The following is a 15,756-nucleotide window of genomic DNA, read 5'->3' on the forward strand; positions in this document are numbered from 1 at the left end:
TGGGGCCTTTAGTGTTTGGGATATAGTTTTCTGAGGTGCAAGCCAAAACCAGTGGTCTTTGTCTGACCAAGCTTGCAGACAACTTCAAGCTGGGCACTGTCTTAAACTCCTCTAGTGATGTGAACATCCTCCAAGAGGGCCTTACCCTAACTAATGACTGGTGCCAGAAGCATGGTCTCAAACTGAATGCCAAGAAATGTATTATTATCTCCTTTGGGGAAAATGGCATCCCCACTAATTATCACATTAATAACAATGTACTAAATATGCAATCAGTCATGAGGGACTTGGGCACCCAGGTTGATAGCATCCCGAGTTTTGACCACCACATTGCCTCCATTGTAAAAAAAGCTTTCTACATGGCCCACCTGATAAACAAGGGTATCTCATCCAGGAACAAGAGGATCATAACATCGCTGTACTCCTTCCTTATCAGACCCATTATCGAGTACGATGCCCCCTACCTTGCCAAGCACATGCAGCAGTTGGAGAGACCACATAGGTTCCTCACCAGGAAAATCCAGGGTCTCAAACACCTATCCTATACAGATAGGCTAAAAGCCCTGTCCCTCTACTCAGTGTCATACAGACTGCTCAGAGGTGACCTGTGTCTGGCATACAAGGCCATCTCAGACCCAGCCTTGATGGAGTTGCTGCAGATCCATAAGTCAAACTCCACTCATGCAACCTGTATGCAAGGCCTTAACCTGGTCTGTGACATTAATTGAAGGACATTAAGAGGAACCTGGATGACTGGATGGGAAACAGAAAATACACCCCTGGGATCCCACCTCTGTTCCTCCTGGACAGATGCTGACTTTGAGGGAACATGGGCAAAATTCTTGGCTGGGCTTATAAAGGCCTCCGGGCCAATAGCCTAGTATCATCCTATGAACCTATGAAAAGTGAGTAGACTACCACAGGTGTCAGTATTGGGACAAGTTCTTCTCAATAAAGTTGTATATAAGGACTGATTGAGAAAAGGGTGTTGAAAAACTAACAAAATGCTTGGTAAGAATGGAGAAATGGCCTAACATATGGCAATTTACCTCTGACAGTGATAGGTTTGGCATTCATCACCTTACAGACACAAGGTACATGTTGTGTTTTTGACCTCATGCTATTGGCTAGGCTTACAAAAGCCCTTCAGTGCAGTTAGCTTACAATTCACATGTGAACCAATATCAATAGTGTGTGGCCAAGGCATCTGACACAATACCCTACTCAGGCACTGTTTGCAAACTCAAGAGGTTAGGTATAAACCCTTATGTCATCCGATGGATAGGCAGCTGACTCATAGACAGGACCCTGGAAGTTAGAACTGACTAGTCCAATTCTACAAAGAGGATATTCACAGGCAGAGTCCTTCAGGGATCAGTCACTTTTGGCATTTTAGGCATTTACTTCTCTGAAGTCAAGGCCATTGTCAAGGGTCTCTGCCTGACTAAATTTGCAGATGATTACAAATTAGGGGCAATCATAGAAATCCCCACTGACACAAATGTTCTCCAGGAAGGGCCGACACAGATAAATAACTTTTGTCAGAGCCATGGACTAAAACTAAATATCAAGAAATGCATAATAGTATCCTTCAGGGAGTCATCTATCCCTGGTATCATATTGACAACACATCCTTAAGAGCTGAACCAGTAGTCAGGGACTTGGGGGCACACATAGACAATAATCTAGCCCTTGACCATCATGTCTACAGTAAAGAGGAAATCATACTATGTTGTGCAACTTATAAACAAAGGTATAGCATCTAGGTCCAAGGAGATCATTGTTCCATTGTATTCAGCATTCAACACAGCTGCCATTGAGTACAATGCTACTTTGCAAGAAAAAAACAAAAAAAACAAAAAAAATCCTTGTTTCCTGCCTTTACTGAACTAGAATAGTCCAGTCTTCAGGTATTGCTGTTCTCTGGGCTGTGTCATAGTTCCTGTGTTGCACTTGTATTTGACTCAGCACAGCTCCTCGTGGTGTCCTGCAGAGTTCTACAAGCAGCAGCGAGTGGAAGAGTGACTTTCCATTGATTTATAAGTATTTTTTGGCTACTTATTTCCGACTGCTTTTTCTCGCCGAAAAGTGAGTTTCTATAACTAAATAAGCTCTGCAAAGCTGATTTACTGCATTATTGTTTGTTTTCCTGAACTTTTTTGCACTTTAAAGTTTGTTTTTGCTTAAATTAACTGGTTGGCTACACACTCAAGTGTGCTAGCCGATTTAAAGCATTTACTGTTGTTACTGTATCTAAACAAAAAAATATCCTTGTTTCCCGCCTTTACTGAACTAGAATAGTCCAGTCTTCAGGTATTGCTGATCTCTGGGCTGTGTCATAGTTCCTGTGTTGCCCATATCCTTGTTTGGATAGGAGGAAGCTTCTTTGTTCACCAGTGGGAGTGGGGAGCTCTGAGCAGCCTATCTGTCCTTAAAGGAGTGGTTCCAGCCCAGTAACTTGTAGCTTACTGGCCGTTTTGGGCCATTTCCTAGCTCTTTCTAACCCCCCTGCTATAAAGCCCGCTTTAGAGCGCTTTTGTGCGAATTTGCGCAAATTTGCGCATAGCGCAGCATCGGGCAGCGCCGCTTAATCAGGTTTAAACTATTCCTGGCTCCACAAAGTTTGCTCTTCATTTTTTCCCTTAGAACTGCTCTAACTCTCAAGCTAAGCATTCTATTCTCAATCTAAAAACCTCACACTTGCTCCTATAGGCATTTTGTATAAGGTAAGCACTTTTTAACTAAAAAAGCACTACATCCTCCTAAAATCCCCTTGAGTACCCTATCCCCTATAGGTCCTTTCTGATTCAGTTTCATAGCAGTTCCTTTTACTATTCTGGCATGTCAAAGGGACAGTTGCTGGCTTCCTCTCCAATTCAGCTGGTGAATCTGGGAATCTTGAAGCAATGTTACAACTGCCTCATGTACACAGATAACCCTCTCCTCCTCCCAACAAATACAAATATATGTGAGAGATGCAACCATATAGCCAAACTGGAGGCTGAGCTCTCTGAACTCAGTACTGGCATAACCAGTCAGGAGGAGAAGGTAACCACACACACCACAAATCCAGTCTCACATAGACCTACCACAACTGCAAACCAAACACATAAACACACAAAAACATACTTGAAGGCTCTTAATAAAAATCTACCAAAGCAACAGAGACCTCCAAAGCAGACATCCAAGCAAACACTACCTCAAAACAAAACACATGCAACACATAATTCACAAAGTCAGTGTGACAAACAGTCACAACCCTTAAGGCTAAACAACATACCTGACACACTTGTAATAGGTGACTCTATAGTCAGACACACTGACGTCCCGCTCACCAGGCAGAACAAGGAAAAGGTCACAGTAAGCTGCCTGTCAGGCGCTAGAATCTGCCACATAACACAAGTACTCAGGTCACTCCAAAGCAGGTACAAATATGACTCAGTCATTGTCCATGCTGGTGTGAATGACTTGAGACGTACCTCCCTGGACTACATGAAAAGAGACATAGAGGAGCTCTCTGATTATGTAGCCCAGGCCGGTATGACCCTGACCTTGAGCAGCATCTTACCCTCACCAAGAATGATGCCACAGTACAAAGACAAAATGATCAATTTTAACAATTGGCTTAAGTATTGGTGTCATTCTAAGGGGATCCAATGTCTATCTGCTTGGGATGACATACTCGACAATCCATGCTGCTTTGCAAGGGATGGCTTGCACCTGTCACCCCTGGGCTTTCAGATATTGGCAAAGGCTCTTGCCACCCCTATAGTGCCTTTTTTAGGCAAGGCTCAAAAGACAAACCCACCTCCCCAAAAAACACAAGTAAAAAGAAACTAAGGGTAATGCTGCTCAACACCAGAAGTCTAAACCTCAAGATGCATGCTCTCGAAGCCCTCCTCAGTATGGAGAACATTGATGTCTGTGCAGTGACAAAAACCTAGTTCAAGGCTCCCGAGAGCACCCCAGCACTACCAGGTTATACCTCATATCATGCTTTTTGGCCCCAGAACTTGGACCGAACCACAAAAGGCGGGGGAGTATCCATATTCATCAAGGATACCCACACCTCCAGGTTAGTGGCAATGCACGAAGCATCGGAGACCATCCATGTGCAACTAACAGTGGCCAAAACTGCCCTCCAGTTTGTAGCATGCTACAGACCACCCTCTCAAACTCAGGAACCCCACTCGGCCTTCCTAAAGACACTGGAGAATATGAAAGTCTCTTCAAACACCATCATATTGGGGGACTTCAACTACCCAAACATAGACTGGGAGCATTACTCAAGCCCCAATACCCTAGCCCAAAGGTTACTAGAATTCATAAACTCAAATGCTATGGAACAACTAGTCACCTCTCCCACAAGAGGGGAAAACATATTAGACCTGATCATCACAAACATGGGGACACAATGCTCCATACCAGAAGTATACCCCTCTTTGGTAAGATCGGACCATAAATTAATCTCCCTGGAAATCCACATCCCGCCCCCAAACCCAGCACAGAAGACCACAGTGAAGAACTTCTCAAAAGCTGACTTCACACTTCTTAAGACCAAAGTGGAATCCTTCAAGGCCCCCGGGCCAGTGGAAACCACAGCCCACTCTGCTGAATCCTTTATAAATGCATTCTATGGACACCTACAGGAATGCATGGATCATGCAATCCCAAATAAAACCAAGACCCATTCCCCCAAAGGCAGGCATCCTGTCTGGTGGACCCCATCCATAAATAAGCTATACAACAGAAGGAGGAAGCTACTACATGATAGAGCAAAATCCCTAAAAGGGAAGGCATCTCTGATCAGTACTAGCAAAAAACTACGATCACTCATAAAATCATCCAAGGCCAACTTTGTGAGAAAAATTGTACAAGACACTAAAGATAATCACAAGGCTTTCTTTAGTTATGTTAGAAACCTGAGTGGAAACTCCCAGATATGCTCAAAGTTAGTCCAAAATGACAAAAAATACACTGAACCCACAGACATTGCCAACATACTAGCAGACAGGTTCAGTGCAAATTTTTCTCCACCCTCCCCCCCAAAGGGACAAATATCTATCCCAGCAGAGTGTTGCCTCCCTGACATCTCAGATGCCCAGGTGAGAGCCGCCCTCTCCAAAGCTAAAAACACAGCATCAATGGGACCAGACGGTGTCCCGGGTTGCGTGCTACATGAACTCCAAGAAGAGCTAAACCCACACATAAGGCAGCTGTTTAATTTCAGCCTTACTGCAGGATATGTACACAAAGAATGGCGTACAGCAACAGTGGTCTCACTCCACAAAGGAGGTGCTTCTACGGACCCTGGAAACTACCGCCCCATAGGCTTGACGAGCCTGGTCTGCAAACCTATGGAGAGGATAATTATGGAACTCATAAACAAAGACATTAGGGACCTACAGACACTGGATCCTACCCAATTCGGCTTTGTTAAAGGCAGATCCTGCCTACTGAACCTGGTCGACTTCTTTGAAACAGTAAAAGAGTGCAGCCAGCCAGAAAGAACACTCGGTGCTTCTTTCGAAAAGTTTAATGACACGAATCGAACATACACATTAACGCTTTTCAATCCACAGGTACTCTCATGCGTTTTCATCCAAACAAATGGACTTCATCAGACGACTGTTATTAATTCATTGGGCAATTATATACAAACATTCATTAGACACTAACCAATTAGACAATGAGATGAAACTTTTGAATGTGCAAATCAAACTTACCCTTACCTCATGAATATTAATTAATAAAACTACTTTAACCACCATATTACTATTTATCATATAAAAACCTTGACTACATCAGAAATAAATATCATAAAAGGTTAATTTATATAAATAGATTTCATGAACCATTAATAAATATTAATAAATAATGTGATTTAATATAATTAATATCATAAAATGTGTTTGATGTGTATTATCCTACATAAAATCTGGCTGTAACGCCCTCTAGTGTTAAAAAACTCTTACTACTATTATATTTCACTTGCTTTTAACTTTAACAATGAAACTATACTTAAAAAATCATTTAAACCAGGCTTTTTACCTGGTTCCAGGTAAACCTGCCACCACAGTTCCCTACTCTCCAAGATCTCTTCCCATATAACACCCCTGGCATCCTGTTTGACTTGTTGGAGGACAAAAAAATGGAAATTACAACCCACACAATTCCTACTGTGTTTGAAGAGAGCATTAGTCTCTTTTTCTCTTGAAATATCATAAGAGTGTTCATACATTCTTTTCCTTAGTTCTCTTTCAGTTTTTCCTACATAGTAGGAGGGACATTTGTCACAAGTTACTAAATACACCACACCTTTAGTATCACAATTAAAAAAGCCCCTGCTTTTGATCAATATATTTCTGCTTTCCAAAAGTATTTCACTTTTATTAATAATATGGGAACATTGATTACACCTACCACATTTAAAAGTTCCGAACTTTTTATTGTTACTTGTCTGTGGGGTGTTCTTTTTCCTTTTCTCCAACATATTCTTTATACTTCTAGAGTTTCTATATATTATCTTTGGTTTAATATTATTGATTTCCTCTATATCAGTAAGGGCTACAAATTTATTCCATTCTTTTTGTAGTGTATCTCTCAAGTTGTAATTATACCTATTATATTCCACTATCAAATTTCTTTGGAACTGTTCTTCTTTAACTTTTAGTTTATTTTGTTCATCTTGAAATGTCATAAATTCGTTCATTCCTATAATAGGTTTAAATCTGTCCCCCCTACCTTCTTCTACTTCTCTTCTTATATTAGTCACAAAATTCTTGGGATACCCCCTTTCTATAAACATTTTTTCCAGTTTATTACATTCCTTATCAAAATCGGCATTTAAACTGGTCATTCTCGATCCCTTCACAAATTGTCCCTTTACTATGTTTCTTTTGCAGTGCAGGGGATGAGCACTATCAAAATGCAAATAGGAATTGCAATAAGTGTCCTTTCTAAACACCCTAGATTCAAAATTCTGTTTATTTTTGTTTTTACATATTTCAATATCTAGATATTGTAATACCTCTGAACTAATATTGTAAGTGAATTTGAGAAAATTAGTAGTATGACTAATATATTCCATGAACTCTAGAAACTTATCATGTCCCCCAGTCCAAAAAATGACTATGTCATCAAGGAACCTTCGATATAGTAGCCATTCCTTGTTGAAATCAGAATTCAACACAAAATTCTCTTCCCATTTGGACAATACTATGTTGGCGTAAGTAGGTGCACATGCCGCCCCCATGGAAACACCTTCTTTCTGTTGAAAATACTCCCCATCAAATAATAAAAAAATTGTATCTTAATATGGTATCCATGAGGGCCACTGATAGTATTTTCTCATTGTGTGTCATAGTTTTGTCCAAAAATATACTCTCTTCAAACATTTCCATCCCACTGTTGTGTGGAATGCTAGAAAATAAGTCCACAATATCTACGGTAATGAACAACAAATCTTCCTTAAAAATCTCAGGGGAAAGTTGTTTTAAAAAATCCCAGGAATCTTTTAAAATGGTTTTATTGTTGACCCAGATATGTTTTGTTTTGGAGTCAACATATTTCACTAAAGGAGTCGTTTTTGACCCTTCAGCTGTAACTATAGGTCTAAAGGGGGGGGGGGGTCCAACCAGTTCTTGTGGACTTTAGGGATTCCAAATATTGTTGCTATTCTAGGTTTGTTAACAGTGAGGAATTTAAATAATTCAAGATCCATAATTCCTTCAAACATATAATCTTTTAGCATAATATCTATACGTTGATATGCCACATTGACTTCGTTTCTTGAAACTACTGTATATTTGTGTTCGTCGCTAAGAATCATGTTCATCTTCCCTTCATAAGTAATGTTGTCCATGATTGCTATCCCCCCACCCTTATCTGGCTTCATCACTCTTATGAACGTATTGTTCATTAATTCTACTAACACTTCATTCTCACCCTTCTTAAGATTGTTAATATATCTACCCTTATTCTTAACCTGTTTATCTCTAATCTCTTCTTCTAGTATTGTTTCAAAATTCTTTAACTGTGGTAATAAGGGTGGGTTATAAATTGATTTCCTTCTCAAACCTATTTTGTTACTTTCATTGTTGTAACCATTTCTAGAAGCTAAAATTCCTAAATTGATTTTCCTAACAAATAATTTTGTGTCTAATATTGTGGTGGCTGTGTCACCCTTATTCCAGGGTATGAATTTGAATCCTTTGCTAAGTAAATTAAAATGATCTTTATTTAAATTGAAATGACTATAATTATAAATAGAAAAGTCTTTGTAAGTATATTTGATGTTGTCAATCTTAATGTCATCAACACCAATGTCAGTGACTATTGTGGAGGGGCTGTTGACTAATACCTCCCCCTCCCCCTTCTCCCCCCCCCCATGTGAAAATTTCCCCTTCTATTTTGATGCATAAATCCTTCATCCATTTCCCTTTCTAATGGGGGAAATTCTTGTTCATAATGACTGTTCTTCCTATAGTCATTTTTGATGGTGTCCTGTTTATTCCATTTTTTAGTATTTACATTAAAATCCCACTTATGAAAAGATGGTTTGGGATAATTATTTCCAGACTCGTATTCTAAAATATCCCTATTTAGTTTGCCCATTTTTCGTTGTATGACTTCCTCACATTTTTCATCAGTGTCTTGTCTAATTTTATAATATTTATTCCTTTCTTCCCTAATACCATGTATTAGGTCTTTCTTAATACAAGCGTCTAGCTCATCAATTTCTTTGCCCAAACATTCTTGTTTTCTTTCATTTTCTTCATTTATTACCTTCACAATATCCAAACCACACTGATTAAAAACTTTAATCAAACTAGTATGAAAAATAGATCCTAATTGAACATTATTCGGATATTTGCATACACGAAGTCCCTTAGGGACAATTTCCTTCTTTAAACACTCTCTCAAGTATGCATTCTCAATGTTTACAATTTTAAATTTAGCCATTAAAGTTTTTAGTTTATCTAATTTAATAAAATAAGGCTCTCCATCTATGTGCCTCGAGCCAACATTACTGTCCGTATTAAAGAGAAAGTCTTTCTTTAACCATTCGGTAGTCGTAATGGCGTTTGTATTTGTAAAAACAGTTTATATAAATTAACCTTTTATGATATTTATTTTTGATGTAGTCAAGGTTTTTATATGATAAATAGTAATATGGTGGTTAAAGTAGTTTTATTAATTAATATTCATGAGGTAAGGGTAAGTTTGATTTGCACATTCAAAAGTTTCATCTCATTGTCTAATTGGTTAGTGTCTAATGAATGTTTGTATATAATTGCCCAATGAATTACTAACAGTCGTCTGATGAAGTCCATTTGTTTGGACGAAAACGCATGAGAGTACCTGTGGATTGAAAAGTGTTAATGTGTATGTTCGATTTGTGTCATTAAACTTTTCGAAAGAAGCATTGAGTGTTCTTTCTGGCTGGCTGCACTCTTTTACAGCTTCGTTGGTTTTTTTGAGTGCTATCCACTATCATTTCCTTCTTTGAAACAGTCACCAAGGCCATTGATGAGGGTAAGGTAGTTCACACAGCCTACCATACCTCTCAACCTGGAAACATCAAAAATCTGGACAAGGCCCATGAAAAATAGGTACAAATCTGTACGCTGATTAACATCTAATTTGCATACATAATTATGTAACCCCACCGACTTCACTGGAATTGTGGGATACCAACTTTCGAACACAAACTGAAGAACAGACAACCAAAACATGGCACCAGAGTCCCCCTGCAGCCATTCCAATGTCCCATTACCTGGCTATTTGTAGCTACAGTTTGTGCCGTCTGGGGCTATCAGTTTGCCACCCCCCCTCACAAAATCATGGTCGAATGGGGCCCCCCATACACAGCCCTCCCCATGCAGCCATTACAATGTCCCATCACTTGGCTATTTCTCCCCATTTACCATAAACACTAATGTGCATACTGCTTTACTACTACCATGATTTGGATTTTCATTTAAAACTTTTATTTTACATTTTACAGCACCAACACTAATAGAAATCTGCTAAACAAAGCAATGCAGTCTCACAATGAAAACAGACATAGCATTAAAACTTCTCTGCTGTTGAAGCTCACATTCATTGAAACAGCAGGGAAACCCAAATTAAAAAAAAATGCATCTGACAAGGGCGGTCTCCCTCTCATCTTAATGCTGAAATTTTCTATAAAAAGTCCTGAGTATCTCTTATATAAGAAGGAATCTTCTGCACATAAGGGAAAATATATCTGTAAAGAAATATTTCTATATTATGCAGAAAATATTTTCAGGAAGACACTATTGGACAGCCCCTTCAATTACCCAAACCTTTATGTACCTTAGGTAAGCAATAAAACATGGCCAAACCACAATTAGAAAGCCAAACTTTTTTCTACATCACTTTTCACAAAATAACATAACCTACACCCCTTGTCAAGTAACTGCTGACATTCCAAAAGCACCTCTTTATAACATCCCATATTATTTTTCTCATATACATTGTCATTATTCAAGTGTTTGTAACATATGTTTGCATATTGGTCATAATTCATAATAACAATCTTATTACCTTTATCAGTGGGTTTTACCACTAAATTGGAATTTTTACTCACATCAGGAAGGGCCTGCCATTGGTTCTTAGTCAAATTCTAACATTGTACTTAGTTTTGTTAAAATCAGCAATCAGCCTTTCAAAAGAAAAACCCAGAGCAGCTGAGAAATGTTGTACTGTAGCGTTAGTGAACAGTGGTATAAGCTTACTTTTACATTCAACATCTGTTGTATTTAAATTACAATATGCATTAGGGATAAATTCATTGCTGTCCATTTTCTCTGACCCACAAGAATAAAAACTATCTTCAGAACTTAACTATTGAGTGTACCACAATTTATATTTACAGTACAAAAAAAGTGTACGAGATGCAACTTCTACTCTAAATGGAAAATTTCACATACAATCTAGGTAGAAGCGTTGGAAGATATCTTAACACTGACAATAAAGTGCTCCACAATTCCTGTCCAGAAGGTGGACTGCAACACCGAAAGAGATAATCGCCTGATCACACACTCAAATGAAATTAGTCTGGCAATACGAGTCCCTCTGCATCACTCACCTGTTCAGTATCTCAACAAACAAACTGCGTTTAACAAAAAAAGTGTCCTATAATAAAACACAAGCTATGAACCATTAGCATAACAGTACAGTTCTTAAGGCTCCCAATGCAAAAGTGAACAGAAATTTATCACAAGGGCCGCATTACTAAAATTACTAAACAGAGAACACTGAGGATAACATTCCTCATCCTCCATGTTTTGAGCCTGTGAACAATAAGAGACAGAATATTTGCTACTAGACTGCAGCAATAGCTAATTAGCGATTTTTGGCTCCGTACATTTATCAACCCAAAAACAGTTTGGGAAGCAATCTTGTACTCTGCGGGAAGCAGTTTCACTGCTCTTCGATTGGCTGGGCTTTTCAGCCCGAGGCGACTTCCAAGCTGCGCTTGCCTTATTAATTTATGGTTCGGATCCCACATACTGCCGCGACCACCAGCAAATCATACACACACACACACACATATATACATACATATATACACACACACACACACACACACACACACACACACACACACACACACACACACACACACACACACACACATATATACATACATATACACACACACCTTTGTTTCTTACCTAATTAAGTTCAAACTCACACTATGGCCCACACTAATCAATGCAGAATGGGCTCGCACAAGTAGGACTCAAATGATCTGGTGCCACAGAAAGAAAGCCAGACTAAACACAGTCACAAAAGCATAGGAGATCATTCGCATTACAGCCCTGCATGGGTTTGACTAGCACAGAAGTCAAAACTTCCTGAGTTGCATTTTGCAAATTCCAACACTGTACAAATTCAAGTACAGGATCTATAATAGGGAGAAAGCATAAAGGTAAATATTACCATTTTGAAAGTGCAACCAAGCAAGTGAAAGCTGTGTTACCACAAACTACAGAAGAATATAATATCACTGCAGGCAGCTTATATTTTTACAACTGCACACTGTACATACCTCTCACCTGCATGTTCTGTACAACCAGTGCAAGCACATGCATGCGCAATTAGCAACACCCAGTCCCAGACTTAGCAATGGAATGCTTGGTGACAGCCAATTGAAGCAATGACAGTAAATGCAGGATGCCAACACCATATGTTCTATATGCCAAAAGCAGGGCACAGCCATAATTTGCCAAGTACATGATGAAGAAGAAACTCACACAGGGAAATGGGAAAGACAAGAAGCGGCATCTTTCCCAAACATGACCTCATCAGCATCTGGTGTTGCAGAACCTGCCTATACCTGCTCTGCTGAGAGGGACACTACTATAGTACATTAGTCAGAAATGTTAATGCTGCAAGACATGCTCATCCCTCACTTCTCTGGCATGGTCTACACTGACAGTCATTCAACTAGAGCTCCTACTCAATTAATAAAACTGTACACTCTGGGATTAAAAGATATTTCTGTTCAGCGATAGCTGTCTAAGAATGCACCCTACCACCCTTAGCTGATAAGCTATTGCAGTGTTGCTTTACTCTACAGAGCTCACCAAATACCAGTGCTATCAAGTCTCACCATGTAAATAAACTAGCAATTATGCTTATTTATCAATGAAAATGACCAAATGCTTATTAGGCATTGCAACACCAAACTTCAACAAGGCTTTTCAAACACAGTGTGAGCTATAAACACCAAGCTTTATACGGGACACAATTCAAACGCTTTTCAAACACAGAATCCGTTATAAACACTAACTTTAATTAACAACCTGTATGCCATCGCACAAAATGCAATTTACGATAACAGTTGCATAACATACCACATCAATCCTGTTCCTCTGTCTGTGTTACCAACTAAACTACTAGATATGCGCTTCTCTGGATGCTCAGGAGATGATGCCCACTTGCGTTTACCAGAACAGAACAGTTTAGTATACTCCAAAGGCAGGTCCAGCTGAGAAACAGCTCCCGATTCCTCTGGCAAAGGGCCATCTGTCATTATACTACCAGTGCCATTAGGGTTGCTTGCTGCTGTATTCCCGCTCGCAGCCAGCCGGAAATAATGATGTGAGCTCTTGAGCTCAATTCCGACTGGCTGGTAGCCCTGACGGCACTGATGTCATCACGCACGTGATGACGTCAGCTCCGACAGCGCGATTTTTTAAAAAAAAAAAAATGAAGCAAAAAAATCAGAAATGAAGGGGTGCCAATCGGGAATCATGGCACCCCTTCATTTGGACCCCAAAACTCGGTAAATACCGAGTAATTCGGTATGGTTGGGAGGTCTGCAGCCTACCTTGACCTTGCAAAAGCCTTTGACATAATACCCCACTCGGGCATCATAGACAAGCTCTCCAGCTTAAATATAAACCCCTATGTCATAAGATGGGTTGCAAACTGGCTCAAGGACAGAACCCACAAGGTCAGAACTGCTGGAGCCATGTCAGACTCTAAACCAGTCACAAGTGGCATCCCACAGGGCTCAGTCCTGGGACCTCTATTGTTCGGTATTTATTTTTCTGAGGTACATGGGAGGATTGTGGCTGACCAAGTTCGCAGATGACTGCAAACTGGCGCCATAATTGAGTCTCCAGCGGACACAAGCATCCTTCAAAAGGGTCTCATAGAAACGGAAAACTGGTGCCAGAGCCATGGCCTTAAACTAAACGCCAAAAAGTGTATAGTCATACCCTTTGGGAAAAACAAATTGCCCACAAATTACCACATAGGTGGTAATCCATTAAGTATGGAAGAAGTAATTAGGGACCTAGGGACCCAAGTTGACAGTAACCTCTCGTTTGACACTCACATTGCCAAAGTGGTTAGAAAGACCTTCTATATTGCCCACCTTATCATGAAGGGATTCACATCTAGATCGGGAGAGGTCATTGTACCCCTGTACTCTTCCCTCATCAGGCCCATAATTGAGTACAATGCCCCATTTGGGATGTACCTTACCCGACACCTGCAGCAATTGGAAAGACCCCAAAAGTACCTCTCCAAGAGGATCAAGGAACTCAAACATATGCCATATGCTGCCCGGCTAAAGAAACTCCAGCTCTACTCAGTAGCATACCACCTACTCAGAGGTGATCTATGCCTGACGTACAAGGCCATGTCCAACCCGGAATTAATGGACATGCTCCACCTCAGAAAATCCAAATCACCAGAGCTACGCGAGCGAGAGATTTGAACCTCAGCACAGAAATAAATAGGACATGCTGGAGGGACAGATTCATAACCCAGAGGCTCCCTTCACTCTGGAATAAAATCCCAGTCCATGTTAGGCAGAGCCCCTCACTGACTCTCTTCAAGAGAAATCTTGACGAGTGGATGGGAGATCGTAGGTTTACCCCGGGGGTCACTTCTGTGTCACTGCTAGACAGAGGTACAGTAAACTAAACCTTAAAATGGGCACAGTATACTCATTCCAAGGGGTGGTGAAAGCCAAACACACTCTGGCTAGGCTTATAAATGCCCTAGGGCAGATAGCCTAGTATGAACCTATAAACCTATGCCCCATTTGGTATGTACCTAACCAGGCACATCCAACAATTGGAATGTACACAGAGGTTCTTCACTAAAAGAATACAATGCATAAGGAATATGTCCAATGCAGACCACCTCAAGGCCCTATCCCTGTATTCTGTCTCCTGCAATCTGTTGCAGGGAGAGCTATGCCTGGCATATAAGGCATTGCCAGATTTCACTCTGATGGACCTCCTGCATATCCACAAAATAAATAGTTCCAGAATTACCCATTCTAAAGACTTAAACCTTGCCTGTGATATAAATAGGACCTGCTGGAAAGACAGGTATGTATCCCAGAGACTTCCCCTTCTCTGTAACAGGCTGCCTATCCATTTGAAGCAGAGTTCTTCCCTAACCCAATTCAAGTGTAATTTGGACAATTGGATGGAAAACAGGAAGTTCATCCCTGGTTTGGCACTGGTGTCCCTGATGGACACAGGCAGCCTATAAATGATTTATTTCACAGACCTTGTTTGTAAATGTTTCATCTTCACTGCTTACGCTTCTCTAGGGTAATAATAACTTGTCAGAGATTTGAGATGCATGGCTAAAAGGCCTTTGTGGTCATTACCCTACTATACACCTATGAACCTATCAGGGTAAAAAGATGAGGCTTAAGACACATATTGGTTTATCGTGGTACTTTCTGTTGACCAGAGGAATAACAAGGAAAAGTGTATTAAGAATCTTTTGTGGCAGTCAAAAGAATGCAGAAGGAAATGTGCCTCCAGCTAAAAGAGGAAGGTTGCCTTTTATTTTTGGAGATTACGTATTAAAATTCAATAACTGTTTCTAGTGTTTCTGGGAGAACAAAGAAATTATGAGATTAACACAATGGTGCCTTGAACACTTTATGAAATAAGACTAAAAATGTACAATGGATGGGATATAATGCAGAAACATACACCTTACAAGGGTAGTAAAGCTGAACATGAGGCATATGAATCAACCATGTTTTCAAGAATAAGGAAGCACAATTATATACATGTTGTATGTCAGGGGCTGTGCTGGTGGTGATGAGGCAGTCCTCCGAAGAGCATTCCGTAAATTCTTGTTCCAAAAAAAAGATTTTGCTGCAGACTTTATGAGGAAGGTTGTGTGGAGTGGATGAAGCAGTGCTTGGAATTCAAAATGTTGAAGTAAACATAAGAGAAA

General features: G+C 40.0%; 1 protein-coding gene across 1 annotated transcript in view; it reads right to left on the minus strand.

Annotated features, from left to right (window-relative positions):
* The window catches only part of CTSE (cathepsin E), a 765,846-nt gene that overhangs the window by 599,977 nt on the left and 150,113 nt on the right, over window positions 1-15,756 (minus strand). The gene's annotated exons all lie outside the window — the stretch shown is intronic.

The sequence above is a fragment of the Protopterus annectens genome, chromosome 11.part0 (genome assembly GCF_019279795.1).
Source record: "Protopterus annectens isolate FY-2018-M chromosome 11.part0, PAN1.0, whole genome shotgun sequence".
NCBI classification, from domain to species: Eukaryota; Metazoa; Chordata; order Ceratodontiformes; family Protopteridae; genus Protopterus; species Protopterus annectens.